This window comes from Hylobates moloch, unplaced genomic scaffold, assembly GCF_009828535.3.
Source record: "Hylobates moloch isolate HMO894 unplaced genomic scaffold, HMol_V3 SCAFFOLD_1, whole genome shotgun sequence".
NCBI lineage: Eukaryota > Metazoa > Chordata > Mammalia > Primates > Hylobatidae > Hylobates > Hylobates moloch.
The window spans coordinates 113,102,069-113,117,364 of record NW_026652276.1 but is presented as its reverse complement, the minus strand read 5'-3'; the positions used below and the strand labels follow the sequence as shown (position 1 = coordinate 113,117,364).

At 34.9% G+C, this 15,296-nt stretch overlaps 2 pseudogenes; both read left to right on the top strand.

Moving 5' to 3' along the window:
• Positions 1-1,782: 1,782 nt before the first annotated feature.
• LOC116812167 (14-3-3 protein epsilon-like) lies at positions 1,783-3,642 on the top strand (annotated as a pseudogene).
• Positions 3,643-8,005: 4,363 nt separating this feature from the next.
• The window catches only part of LOC116809398 (zinc finger protein 680-like), a 29,092-nt pseudogene continuing 21,801 nt past the window's right edge, over positions 8,006-15,296 (top strand).

The following is a 15,296-nucleotide window of genomic DNA, read 5'->3' as shown; positions in this document are numbered from 1 at the left end:
CCTCTATAATGTTTTTGGTCGCACTTGTGTCCTCTTGTGATATTTAAAGTATCTTCTTCTTCTTTCTTTAATATTTATTAAATCAGCAGAAATAACTTTGGTGTTAAAAGTCTGTTTCTTGGGTTTCTTAAAGTCAGAAGCTATTTTAATACTTTTGGCATGTTTATTTTTGATAGGCTTTAATGGGATCTAATTTACATAATACAATGACATTTTCATTGTAAATATCAATTTTTTTTTATTTTTGATTTTTTTTGAGACGGAGTCTTGCTCTGTCGCACAGTCTGGAGTGCAGTGGCGGGATCTCGGCTCACTGTAACTTCTGCCTCCTGGTTCAAGGGATTCTCCTGCCTCAGCCTCCTGAGTAGCTGGGACTACAGGCATGCGTCACTACGCCCGGCTAATTTGTTTGTACTTTTAGTAGAGATGGGGGTTTCACCACGTTGGTCAGGCTGGCCTCAAAATCCTGGCCTTAAATGATCCAACTGTCTCGGCCTCCCAAAGTGCTGGGATTACAGGCATGAGCCATTGCGCCAGCCTGTTTTTAATATTTTAACAGGGTTACATATTGATAATCACAACTAACTTTAAAATTTGTTCATCATCTCAGAGTAAAATCTATCTTGTTTTCATTCACTCTCCACCATCACCCAGGCCTTAGACATCCATTAGTTTATTTTCTATCAGTGAGCTTTTTATGGACTCTTCTTATATGTGGAATTATAAATTATGTAATCTTTTTGAAACCTAGTTTGTTTCACTTAGTTTACTATTTCTGAGGTTTATTTCCAATGGAGCATGGATTATTGCTTAATTCCCTTGGATCGCTGAGAATTTTATTGCATAAATATGACACATATTTTTTCACTAGCTGATGGATATTTGGATGGTGTTCCCCTTTGCTCTTATAAACTTTGCTGCTATGAACATTCACATACAAGTCTTTGTGTGACTTAGGTTTTCATTTCCTTTGCATACATATATGGAGAAAAATTTCTGAGCCATGTGGCAATACTGTGTTTAAAATTTTGAAGAATTGCCAAATTGTTTTATCAAATGACTACATTATTTTGCCTTTCGAGCTGCAATGCATAGAAATTCCATACTTTCCACATTTGTCGACACTTGTTATTGTCTCTTTGTTATAGCCAATATAGTGTGTTCATTGTTATCTCATTGTGATTTGATTTTTATTTTCCTAATAGCAAAATATATTGAGCATATTTTTATGTTCATATTAGCAATTTGTATATCTTCTTTGGTAAAACATATATTCAAGTCCCTTGACCATTTTTAATTGGTAATTTGTCCTTTTATTATTGACATACAAGAGTTTGTTTTGGTTTTGTTTGTATTCCGGATACTAGAGCCTAAGAAGATACATAATTTGAAATACTGTCTCTCATTATGCAGCTTAGATTATATATTCTTCTTGGTGTTTGGAAAAAAATGTTTTTCAATTTGATGAAGTTTATCAGTTTCTTCTTGATTATGCTTTTTTGTTGTGTTATTTAAGAAATCATTAGTTGCCAGGGAGTGGTTGCCATAGAGCTGAGCAGTTTTCCGCGTGGGCAGGGGAAAGTGCCGGATTGAGGTGCCGCCATTTTTGCTGCCCAGAAGCGGAGCGAGAGTCAGAGACGCTATCCGCTTCCATCGGTTGCACAGACCCTGTGGGAGCGGCTGCTGCTGTGGATGATCGAGAGGATCTGATACCAGGTAAAGCTGGCCGAGCAGGCTGAGCAATACAATGTGCTCTGGAACTGAACTGGCAGTATCTTCCAAGAAATGGTGTAGCCAATGAAGAAAGTAGCAGGGATGGATGTGGAACTGACAGTTGAAGAAATAAACTTCCTATCTGTTGCATGTAAGAATGTGATTGGAGCTGCTAAATGACGAGTTAATGGGTGCAGCACACCAACATGGCACATGGATACATATGTAACAAACCTGCACATTGTGCACATGTACCCTAAAACTTAAAGTATAATAATAATAATAATAATAATAATAATAAAAGAAAAAAAAACAAACAATACTTTCTAGCACCATACCAAATTATTACAATAAAAAGTTGAATGAGGCCTTAATAAAATTAAGACAGAGAGAATTCGTCAGAAAAATGAGGTCATGGAACAGATGAAAACTGTAATATAATATTTAAGTATTAGAGAAGAATGAAAGCTTTGACAAAAACAGCACCAACAAGCAATAGAAAAAGCTCAGAACAAGTGAATAATCAGTAAAAAAATAAGAAAAAAAATAATTTCACAAAAGAGGACTAAATTAGAAAAACACAAAAGCAAAATGACCCATAAAAGGTATAGTAAAGGAAATGAGAACAAAGAAGGAAGAAAATTGAGGGGAAATGAAACAAATTTTTTTAATGATTCAAAAAAAAGGATTTGAGAAATATTTGCCTGATAGGCAGAATAACGGCCCCACAAAGATATCTACATCCTAAACCCTGAGGCCTGTGAGAGTTGCCCTGCATGGCAAAAGGACTTTAGAGATGTGGTTAAACTGAGGATGTCCAGATGAAGTGATTATTCTTGATTATCCAGGTGGGTGCAATATCATTACCAGGGTACTTAGAGGCAGCAGGTTTAGAGTCAGAGGAGAGGTGACAATGGAAGGAGAGGTTCTAGGGATATAGGCCCGTGAGTCAGGTCATACAGACAGCTTCTAGAGACTGGAAAAGACATTGAAACTGATTCTCCCCTGGAGCCTGCAGAAGGAACACAGCTCTGCCAACCCATTTTAGATTTCTGACTTCCAGAACTATAAGAAAACAAATTTGTGTTGTTTTAAGCCACTAAGCTTGTGATACTTTGTTACAAACATCAGCAATAGGAAACAAATACAATATGATAGACATACAATACAGGAAACCTAAGGGCTAATATACATAAAATTGATGTCTTCAAAGAAGAAAATAAAAATAATGAAAAAGAACAAATATTTAAAATTATAATTGAAAAATATTTCCTGAAATAAAATATTAAAAAGCAAAAAAAAAAAAAAAAAAAAAGAATGTGATTGGAGCTAGAAGAGCCTCCTGGAGAATAACCAGCAGCATTGAACAGAAAGAAGAAAACAAGGAAGGAGAAGACAAGCTAAAAATGATTTGGGAATATCAGCAAATGATTGAGACTGAGCTAAAGTTACTCTGTTGTGACATTCTGGATGTACTGGACAAAAACCTCATTCCAGCAGCTAACACTGGCGAGTCCAAAGTTTTCTATTATAAGATGAAAGGGGACTACCACAGGTATCTGGCAGAATTTGCCACAGGAAATGACAGGAAGGAGGCTGTGGAGAACAGCCTAGTGGCTTATAAAGCTGCTAGTGATACTGCAATGACAGAACTTCCACCAACGCATCCTATTCACTTAGGTCTTGCTCTCACTTTTTCTGTATTCTACTACGAAATTCTTAATTCCCCTGACCGTGCCTGCAGGTTGGCAAAAGCAGCTTTTGATGATACAATTGCAGAACTGGATACGCTGAGTGAAGAAAGCTGTAAGGACACTATGGACTTCAGGCATGCAGGGTAATGGTGAAGAACAGAATAAAGAAGCGCTGCAGGACGTGGAAGATGAAAATCAGTGAGACATAAAAGCCAACAAGAAAAACCATCTCTGACCACCCTACTCTTCCCTATCCCACCCCTTGGCAACTCCCCATTGTCACTGAGAACCACCAAATCTGACTTTTACATTTGGCTTCAGAATTTAGGTTCCTGCCCTGTTTTTTGTTTGTTTGTTTCTTTTTTAAACAGTTTTCAAAAGTTCTCAAAGGCAAGAGTGAATTTCTGCGGATTTTACTGGTCCTACCTTTTGGGTTCCTTAAGACACTAACAGGACCACATAGAGGCTTTTTCAGCATTACTGTATTGTCTCCTTGCCAGATGCGGCAAGATTACCATTAGAAATGGAAATTACCTTTGAAAGCCATTAGGTGATGCTTCTAGGTGATGCAAGCGTCTGAGGGAGGTGTTAATCACACTATAGAGGCAAAAGAGTATCATTTTTCAGTTTTTCTAATTGTTTAAACCGTATTTTATACCAATGTTTGAAAGTAACTCGGTGCTAGCTTGAGATGGTTAAAGGTTGTTTGGGGAGAGAATTTTGAAATGGTTTTGCTGTAAAAAGTTTTTCAAACTCTACTGAAATGTTGCTGAAAAGCATGGTGCTGGTAAGAGTTCCACAATCGTGGCTGCTCATTCTTGCCTACTTTTACTCTCCCACTGAAGCGGGTTAGCGTTGCAGGTGGTCTGGAAAAGGGCCTGCATGTGTGTTCAATTATTTGTTTCCACTCCTTCTCCATCCCTCACCTGCTTCCCCTCACTCCTCCCCTCTGCTAGCTCAATCACTTTTGTTCAGTATGTGTAACTTGAAGCTAATTTGTTCTGCTGGATATCTGACTGGAGCCACAGATAAAAAATCTGTATTGTTCTTACTGAAACACAGTATGGAATTAACATTAAACTTAAATAAAACAAACCTAAATGTAAAAAATAAATAAATAAATCATTATTGAATACAAGATTATAAAAATTTACTTCTGCGTTTCTTGTAAGAAATTTGTCATTTTAGCTCTTACATTTAGCTTTACAGCTCATATTAAGTATTTCAGTATGTATTTGATTTGAGATGGGGTCTGATTTCTTATTTTAAACGTTTATAGCCAATTTTCTTAGAAAAATTCTTGGAAAAGATGTTTCTTCCACATTGAAATTTTTTGGAACTTTTGTGAATGTTAATTTGCCATCAATGAACGTGTTTTTAAACGGATCTTCTTTTTTTTTTTTTTTTTGAGACGTTTGCTCTGTTGCCCAGGCTGGAGTGCAATGGCGGGATCTTGGCTTACTGCAACTTCTGCCTCCCAGGTTCAAGCGATTCTCTTGCCTCAGCCTCCCAAGTAGCTGGGATTACAGATATGCACCACCACGCCCGGCTAATTTTTTTGTATTTGTAGGTGAGATGGAATTTCACCATGTTGGCCGGGTTGGTCTCGAACTCCCGACCTCAAGTGATCCACCCACCTCACCCTCCCAAAGTGCTGGGATTACAGACACGAGCCACCGCACCCAGCTGGATCTTCATTCTATTAATTACATTAATCTATCCTTGATAATAAGAATTTATATCAAAAAGTATAAATTGTTTTATTTTTCTTTTTAAAGACTGTTTTGTGTATTTGGTATTCTGTGCACATTTGTATTGTTTTTTAAATCTTTTTTTAGAGAGAGAGTCTCACTCTGCCACTCAGGCTGGAGTGAGGTGGATCAATCAAAGCTCACTGTTACCTCAAACTCCTGTGCTCAAGCAATTCCACCACCTCAGCCTCCCAAGTAGGTGGGACTACAGGCATGCGCTGCCATATCCAGCTAATTTTATTTTTTTATATTTGTAGACACGGTACCTTCCTATGTTGCCCAGGCCGTTTTTCAACTCCAGGCCTCAAGCAATCCTCCAACCTCAGCCTCCCAAAGCACTGGGTTTACAGGCATGAGCCACCAAGCCCAGCTTATCTGTATTTGTTTTTGGGAAGAACTTGTCAGTTTCCATTAGAAATAGTTAAAAATTTGGAGAGATTTTATTGAATCTGTAGATCAATCTGTGAGATATTCTAATCTTAAAAATGGTAATTTAAAACTTGATTATTTAATGTACGTTAATTTATTCAGTTCTATGATTTTTCTGAATTAAGAGTGTAACGTATTTGTACTTCCTTTTAAAACTGTAATATTTCTGCTTATTGCTATTATAAGTATATTTTTTTCTTTATTTCATTTTCATTGTTGATTTATCTATAACTGCAATTTAATTTTGTTTTCTGATCTTTCATTTAGTGACGTTAATTAACTTGTTTATAGTTCTAGGGATATTTTATCGAATTCCTTATATATTTTTATATAGAAAATTATATCATCTGCAAAAAAAAGACCTTTATTTGTTATTTTTCAATCTGGAGGATTTTTAAAATTTTTATTATATACTTTATTTTATTGTATAATAACTCTATTGTGGTGGGTTAGAAAGTATAAATTTCTTTTCAGTTTAAACAATTGATAGTATTTATTAAATATTCATTGAATTTGACACATAAGATATCAGGCCCTAAACTTTTCTTTGTGGAAATATTTTTAATTAATACTTTACTCGTCACATGATTATTTATATATACATATATATTCATATATACTTTCTTATTTTTAATTGTTACAGACACATAATAGTTGTACATCTTTATGTAGTACGTGTGATAGTTTGATATAAGCATATAATATGTAATACTCAAATCAGGGGAATTAGAGTATGCATCACCTAAAACATATTTCATTTATTTTTGTTACAAACATTCTCTGGGAAGTGTATCTTATATCTTAATTTTACTTTCATCATTTGTAACAACCGATTTATTTATTCCTGTTTTGTGGTATTCTATGTGTAATAAATGTTTAGGTAACACAAAAATAGAAATAATAATATAGAATAAGTCTTTTGTCCAATAAATAACCCAAAGTTTTCTTTGTTGTAAGATGAAGAATATAATTGTATTTTTATCCTTAATGCTTATACTTATTATTTGAGGCAATAAAAATCTCAATCTAATCCAAATTAGTAAAACTGACATGTAACTCTGGCTTTTATCAAGAGGGCAGATTGAATTGACCCCATAAATTTTATGAAAATTTTTTAAAGACAGGAAATTAATTTTAATAATAAATGCAAAACAATATTATATTTGAATGATAATATAGAAAAGATAATTTGATAAATTAGAGAGGCTACTACTTAGCATATATAGATGAATATATAAAGAAACTGTGATAAATATATGTATATGTAATTTATCTTTAATGAAGATGAAAATTCTGCCATTTTCAACAACATTGAAGAACCATGAAGATATTATGCTAAGTGAAATAAGCCAGATACAAAAAGACAAGTACCGCATGATTTCGTATTTATGTGAAATCTTTAATAACTCAGAGTCATAGGAACAGAAGAATAATAATTACTATGGGCTAGGATGTGGGAGGAAATGACAAGGTATCAGTCAAAAGATACATACTTTCAGCTATAAAATACATAAATGATGGGAATGTAACATATAGACTGGTGACGATAGTTAATAATACTGTATACTTAAAATTTTTTCAAAATCAAATCTCAAGTAATCTCACCACACATACCCACTCACACACAGACACATAAAGTAACTATGTAAAGTGATAAATATGTTAACTAGCTTAACCAAGGTAATTAAAAAATGTATACATGTCTCAAAACATCATATTCTAAATCCTAAATATATACACTTTTAGTTTGTCAATTATACCTCAATAAATGTATTTAAAAAGTTGAAGGTAATTAACAAGTATTATCTAGCCACATGTAAACTCCATTTAGAACCATTTTCAACGTCTTCTGGATTAAATAAAAAATCTAAATCTGCATTATGTTTTTGATATCAGGGAAGTGCTAATGAGAAATAATGGTAATTATAGAAAAAATCTGAATCAACATAAATGATTTAACCCATATTAGCTTTATATGATATAAAACTAATTCTGGCTATATATTCATTGGAGTGTTTCTGAAATTTGTGCATAATACATATGTAATACATACATAGTAGTAAAAAGTAATCACACTTCACAAATTATTACAATATGGTGTATTAGGAAGGAGGTCTTCTACATGAAGAAACTTGAGATTTAGCACAAGATGATGTTTTATGTCATAGACAATCTATGAGACATTTTACTAATGTATGCAACTGTTGCTATTTATGCTTTTCAGGAAAATAATGTATATAAAACATTTAATACAGATAATTAAAATTGTCAAGAAGTTAAAACAATCCATATTATGCTAAATATAGTTGAAGAAAAATATGAGAAATTCCCAGGACCAAGAATAAATGAAGGAAATAATCCAGAGGAGTAGTCAACCTAAGAAGCACGTGCTCTATTCAGACAGGACTAATCACAAGAATGTCAGATTCATGTGGGTTCAACTTCCAGCAAGGCAAATGGAATCAGCAAAGAAACACACAGACTGGAGATATTCCAAGTATGATATCTTCCATATGTGAAAACTAAGTTATACATTTTGTTGCACACAATTAGATAAACTACCAAGATGAAGGGTCAAAAGAAATTATATGGTACAGAAACATCAGATATTTGGCTTATGTTTAAATGTTTTTCAATACAATGAAAAAACAGAAAACCAAAGTAATGGGCAAAGAAAAAAAACCATAAGCTTCTCAAGTCATATCTGAAAAAAAAAGCAAATTGAAAGTAAGCTATTACAAATGTGGTGAAACAATAATGTACAACAAATGGGTTACATGTTAAAATACACTGAGGTGATGAGAGGCCAATAAAATATAATACTAACCAAAATTGATGTAGTTACATATTTTACAGAAGGCAAATTAATAGCGAATGAAATATATACATATATGAAGATTGGATTGAGAAGAAATGAAAATCTAATTGCTTTACTAGACCATATAAAAAAGAAATATTTAAAGAATTGGTGATTAAATAGTTTCTAAAACTGAAAACCTTTAAATCCTTTAAAAGTTTAGAAGTATAATGTATCAAAAAGAGATTTAAAAATTCTTAAGTAAAGTAATCGTTTGGCTATTACGATTAGTGCTGCAATAAACATGGTAGTAATGTTGCCTCTTTGACATACTGATTTTATTTCCTTTTGATATATACCCAGTATTGAAATTGCTGAATCATAGAGTAGTTCTATTTTTAATTTTTGGAAGAATCTACATACTGTTTTTCCTAAAACAGAATAATAATCTGTCATTTACAGCAACGTCGATTTACCTGGAGGACATTATGTTAAGTAAAATATGCCAAGCATAGAAAGACAAACCCCACATGATATCATTTTTATGTAAAATTTAAAGCTGATCTCATGGAAGTAGAGTAAAATGGTGGTTACCAGAGGCTGGAAAGGATGTGGGGAGGAAGAGATGAGAACAGGTTTGCCAATGACTGCAACATTATCATTTAAAAGAAAGCATAGGCCGGGCGTGGTGGCTCACGCCTGTAATCCCAGCACTTTGGGAGGCTGAGGCGGGCGGATCACAAGGTCAGGAGATCGAGACCATCCTGGCTAACACAGTGAAACCCCATCTCTACTAAAAATACAAAAAATTAGCAGGGCGTGGTGGCGGGCGCCTATAGTCCCAGCTACTAGGGAGGCTGAGGCAGGAGAATGGCGTGAACCTGGGAGGCGGAGCTTGCAGTGAGCTGGGATCGCGCCACTGCACTCCAGCCTGGGCGACAGAGTGAGACTCCTTGTCTAAAAAAATAAAATAAATAAAATAAAATAAAATAAAATAAAATAAAATAAAATAAAATAAAATAAAATAAAATGGAGGTGGGAGGGGGATGGCAAATGGAGGGTGAAAATAATTAGATTTTAGATCAGAACATTTTTTACCCTGAACTCAGCATGTTCTTAAAGAAGGGACATAAAATGGGGCTCTGTGTTGGCTCAGACTGAGGGTAGCTCAAAGTTCAGAAGCTTGCGGGAAGGAGATAAACTTTGATTAACAAGTATTTTATTCTGACCACTGAAGGCAAATCCAACTGATTTCTTAATGAGAAAAAGAAGATGTGGAGAGTTCATGTTTGACTATGTGATAAGTAAGACAAGAGAGTACTTACACTGTCTAAGTCAAAATGGGAAGGGTGTTTTTTTCTGTAAACTGTTCCTGGAGAACACAAAAGATGGATAATTTTATTAATCACAGCTGTTTACCAGGATTATCTATGTGCTTCATCTTTCCCCACCCCTTTTTTTGTTCTATACATTTCTTCCATTTAACTTATTTTATTTTATTTTTTGAGACAGAGTCTTGCTCTGCTGCCCAGGCTGGAGCACAGTGGCACAATCTTGGCTCACTGCAACCTCTGCCTCCTGGGTTCAAGCAATTCTCCTGCCTCACCCTCCTGAGTAGCTGGGATTATAGGTGCCCACCACCATGCCCAGCTAATTTTTTTATTTTTAGTAGAGATGGGGTTTCACCATGTTGGCCAGGCTGGTCTCAAACTCCTGACCTCAAGTCATTCACTCACCTCGGCCTCCCAGAGTGCTGTGATTACAGGCATGAGCCACCATACTCAGCCTGTACATTAGATTTGTAAAGTATATTCATCTGACTCTAGCAAGTGAAGAAATATTTTATTTTTATTTCTTTCAGTTAAGTATTCTCATTATGCCCAAGATCTTTGGCCAGAGCAAGGCATAAAGGCTTCTTTCCAAAAAGTGATACTGAGAAGATATGGAAAATGTGGACATAAAAATTTACAGTAAAGAATGAATTGTAAAAGTGTGGATGAGTATAAGGTGCACAAAAGAGGTTATAATGAACTTAACAAATGTTTGACAACTACTCAGAGCAGAATATTTCAATGTGATAAATATATGAAAGTCTTTCATATATTTTTAAATTCAAATCATCATAAGACATCCTGACAAGAAACCTTTCAAATGTAAAGAATGTGGCAAATCATTTTGCATGTTTTCACACCTAACACGACATAAAAGCATTCATACTAGAGATAATTCCTACAAATGTGAGGCATGTGGTAAAGTTTTTAACTGGTTATCACAGCTTATTAAACATGAAAGAATTCATACAGAACAGAAACCCTACAAATGAGAAGAATGTGGCAAAGCCTTTAACCAGTCCTCAACCTTTATCAGACATAAGAAAATTCACACTAAAGAGAAATCCTACAAATGTTAAATATGTGGCAAAGATTTTAGCGTATTCTCAATCCTTAGTAAACTTAAGATAATTCATACTGGAGAGAAACCCTTCAAATGTGATGAATGTCACAAAGCCTTTAACCAGTTCTCAACCCTTACTAACTGTAAGATAATTCATACTGGAGAGAAACCCTACAAATGTAAAGAATGTGGCAAAGGTTTTAACCAGTTTTCACACCTTACTAAACATAAGAAAACTCATATTGGAAAGAAATCCTGCAAGTGTGAAGAATGTGGCAAAGCTTTTAACCAGTTTGCAAACCTTATTAAACATAAAAGAATTCATACTGGAGAGAAATCCTACAATATGAAGAATGATGCAAAGCTCTTACCCAGTCCTCAAACCTTACTGAACACATGAGAAATCATACAGGAGAGAAACCCTATAAATGTGAAGAATGTGGCAAAGGTTTTAATGGGCCCTCCTACCTTACCTGACATAAGATAGTTCATACTAGAAAGAATATCTACAAATGTGAAGAATGTGGCAAAAGCTTTAGTGTATTCTCAACCTTTACTAATCATAAAGCAATTAATACTGGAGAGAAATCTTGCAAATGTGATGAATGTGGCAATGTTTTTAACTAGGCTGCAACTCTTGCTGATCATAAGAAAATTCATACAGGAGAAAAACCCTACAAATGTGACAAATGTGGCAAAGCTTTTAACTGGTCCTCAAACCTTACTAGACATAAAAAAATTCATACTGATGAGAAACTCTACAAACCTAAAAGATATGACAATGATTTTGGCAACACCTCCAACTTTTCTGAATATACAAAAAATCATCCTGGTGAAAAACCTTTAAAATGTGAAGAATGTGTGGCCGGGCACGCTGGCTCACACCTGTAATCCCAGCACTTTGGGAGGCCGAGGCGGGCAGATCACGAGCTCAGGAGATAGAGACCATCCTAGCTAACACGGTGAAACCCCGTCTCTACCAAAAATACAAAAAGTTAGCTGGGTGTGGTGGCAGGCGCCTGTAGTCCCAGCTACTTGGGAGGTTGAGGCAGGAGAATGGCGTGAACCTGGGAGGCAGAGCTTGCAGTGAGCCGAGACCACGCCACTGCACTCCAGCCTGGGCTACAGAGCAAGACTCTGTCTAAAAAAAAATTAAAAATAAATTTAAAAAATGTGAAGAATGTGACAAAACCTTCAAGTGGTTGTCACACTTGATTATAGATAAGATAATTTATACTGGAGAAAACTTTATAAGTAAAGAATGTGGCAAAACTGTGAAGCAATATCCACACCTTATTGCACAGGAAAACATTTATACTTGAGAAAGATTGTACAAATATAAAGAATATAAAAATGTCATTGATATCTGCTCACATCTTACTCAACATCAGAATTTTTACTTAATTAGGAGCATTATAAATGCAATTACTGCCAAAAGATCTTTCAGAAACTATAACCCTTTAAAGTAAAAAGCATGTTTATGCTGAAGACAAATATTACAAATATAAGGATGGTTGTAGTACCTTTACTTGTATCACAAATCTTATTGTACACATCTTATACTAGAGGAAAACCCTGAAGCAGTTGCTCAAACTTTGTTCAAAATCAGATAATTTATATTGGACAAGAATCTTGCAAATGTAATATATTTGGAAACACATTTTTTAAAAAACTATAGCCTAGAAAATAGCAGAGAATTTACACTAAAATATATTTTTGCAGATGAAGTATGAAAAATATTTAATTCACAGTCTATGTAAATATCAGAATTTACAGTAGAAATAAGTTACTGACACTTTAGATATTACACTAAATCAGAGTGTTCAGTATAGAAAATATAACTCAAGTTGTTATATTATTTGTATATAACTGTAAAAGGAGGAAGGCCGGATGCAGTGGCTCACGCCTGTAATCCCAGCACTTTGGGAGGCCGACCTGAGGTCAGGAGTTTGAGACCAGCCTGATCAACTTCGAAAAACAAAATTAGCCGGGTGTGGTGGCGCATGCCTGTAATCCCAGCTACTTGGGAGGCTGAGGCAGGAGAATTGCTTGAACCCGGAAGGAAGAGGTTGTGGTGAGCCAAGATCACGCCATTGCACTCCAGCCTGGGCAACAGGAGCAAAACTCCATCTCAAAAAAAAAAAAAAAAAAAAAAAAAAAAAAGGAGTAGAAGATTTTTAGGAGAGTTATAATTACATTCAAAGTATACTTTTAAAAAGATTGCAGATTATTTGAAAAGTAGATAATGATGAATTCAACTCTCAAATTACATTATTCTGTTTTTTCATTCCTATTGTATTCACATGTGAAAGCATGTAATGAATTGTTGCTGTGTCGGAGATATGACATTCTTTATTAGGTGAACACTGATTTTTTTCTATAGAAGAGTAAGGGCACTAAAACGTAAGATTTATAATGAAAATCTAAGTAGGCTTTTGGTGGTTAACTTATAATACTGAGTGATGAGGTAGGTGTTCAGAGTAATATTCTGCGTTATAGTGAGAGAAAAGCATTTTTAATTTTAGTTTAAATTAAAGGGGCTGGGCATCGTGGCTCATACCTGTAATCCCAACACTTTGGGAGGCCAGTGTGGGTGGATCATCTGAGGTCAGGAGTTCGAGACACGCCTGGCCAACATGGTGAAACCCTGCCTCTGTTAAAAATACAAAAATTAGCCAGGCATGGTGGTGTGTGCCTGTAATCCCAGGTTCTGGGGATGCTGAGGCAGGAGAATCACTGGAACCTGGGAGGCAGAGGCTGCAGTTAACCAAGATCGTGCCACTGCATTCCAGCCTGGGTGACAGAGCAAGACTCCATCTCAAAAAAAAAAAAAAAAAAAAAAAAGCAATTAAATTACCAGTTTACTGATTGTACTTTTATGCAGTAAAATGCAGTACATTTAAAAATTTTTAGATTATGTGTGAACTTAATTTTTTAATTGTACATTTTTTAACATGTTAAGACTATTGTGCATTCAATAAAGTGTTATTATGCCACTAACATTCACCTATTCCACCTTACTCAAGATAGGTAAAAGATAGTAACAGTATGTGATTTGGTAAAATAGTGGAATAATATCTCCAGTAATCTCTTTTGCCAGTGGCTTTAAACTGCAAATAAGTTAAAGAACATTGTCCCCATCACTTAAATTTTTATTTCTTTTCTTTTTATTTAAATTTATATTTCTTAATTTTTGTGGGTACATGGTATGTGCATATATTTATGCCATATATGTTATGTTTTTTAGTTTTAGTTTTTGTTTTTCACTCTGTCACCCAGGCTGGAGTGCAGTGGCATGATCTCGGCTCACTGCAACCTACACCTCTGGGGTTCAAGTGATTCTCCTGCCTCAGTCTCCCAAGTAGCTGGGACTACAGTCATGTGCCACCACGCCCGGCTAATTTTTTTGTATTTTTACTAGAGATGAGGTTTCATCATGTTGGCCAGGCTGGTCTCGAACTCCTGACCTCAGGTGATCCACATGCCTCGGCCTCCCAAAGTGCTGGGATTACAGGGGTGAGCCACCGTGCTTGTCCTATGTTATGTTTTAACACAGGCACACAATCTGTAATAATCACATCTGGGTGAATCAGGTATCCATCACCTCTAGCATTTATCCTTTGTATATCAAACAATCCAGTTGTACACTTCTAGTTATATTAAAATGTACAATTAAACTGTTAGTGACTACCAGGTCATTTTAGGTCATAAAAATTACAAAGACATATACATAAAATTTATACATTTCTGAGTCCTAAATATTTTTTAAGTTTTTATTATATTTTTCTATGAACATGTGCCCTCTCTTCCTGGAAACAGAGACTTTTAATTTTTATTTACACAAACATATACATATATTACTATAAAGATAACTGTTAGGTGAAAGTAAATTATGAAGTAAGTGTGTGTGTAATTATGAGTTTGTACTTATTTTCAGAGTAAAAAGCAATATTGAAACAAAGCATTATTTTAATAAGCTGACTAATTTATTAGAAAACTAAAAACTTCAAAAATACTGGAAACAAATCTATGATCTCTGCTTTCTGTTGAATTCATTACTGTAAAATATTAAGGCTTAGGGTTCAGAATCTCCCCATGCAATTTTTTTTTTACTTGCCTGGTACTCATGCTAGACTCATAATTATCTTATATGTTATAATTTCTTTGTTATATGGTATATAAAGTACTCATTATATGAGCTCATAAGGGATTAAGGGAATGATTTTAATAAAATCTAGTAGTGCACACAAAATAATTCTTAGATGTAATTCCAAAATTAGTGTATTATGTTTTTAGTTAGAATATTCCATTTAATTGCAGAACCCTATATAAGCGTACTATTCTTTTTTTCTTTTGTCTTTTTTTTTTTTTTTTGTGAGACGGAGTTTCACTCTTGCTGCCCAGGCTGGAGTGCAATGGCGTGATCTCAGCTCACTGCAACCTCCGCCTCCCAGATTCAAGTGATTCTCCTGCCTCAGCCTCCCAAATAGCTGGGATCACAGGCATGTGCCACCACAC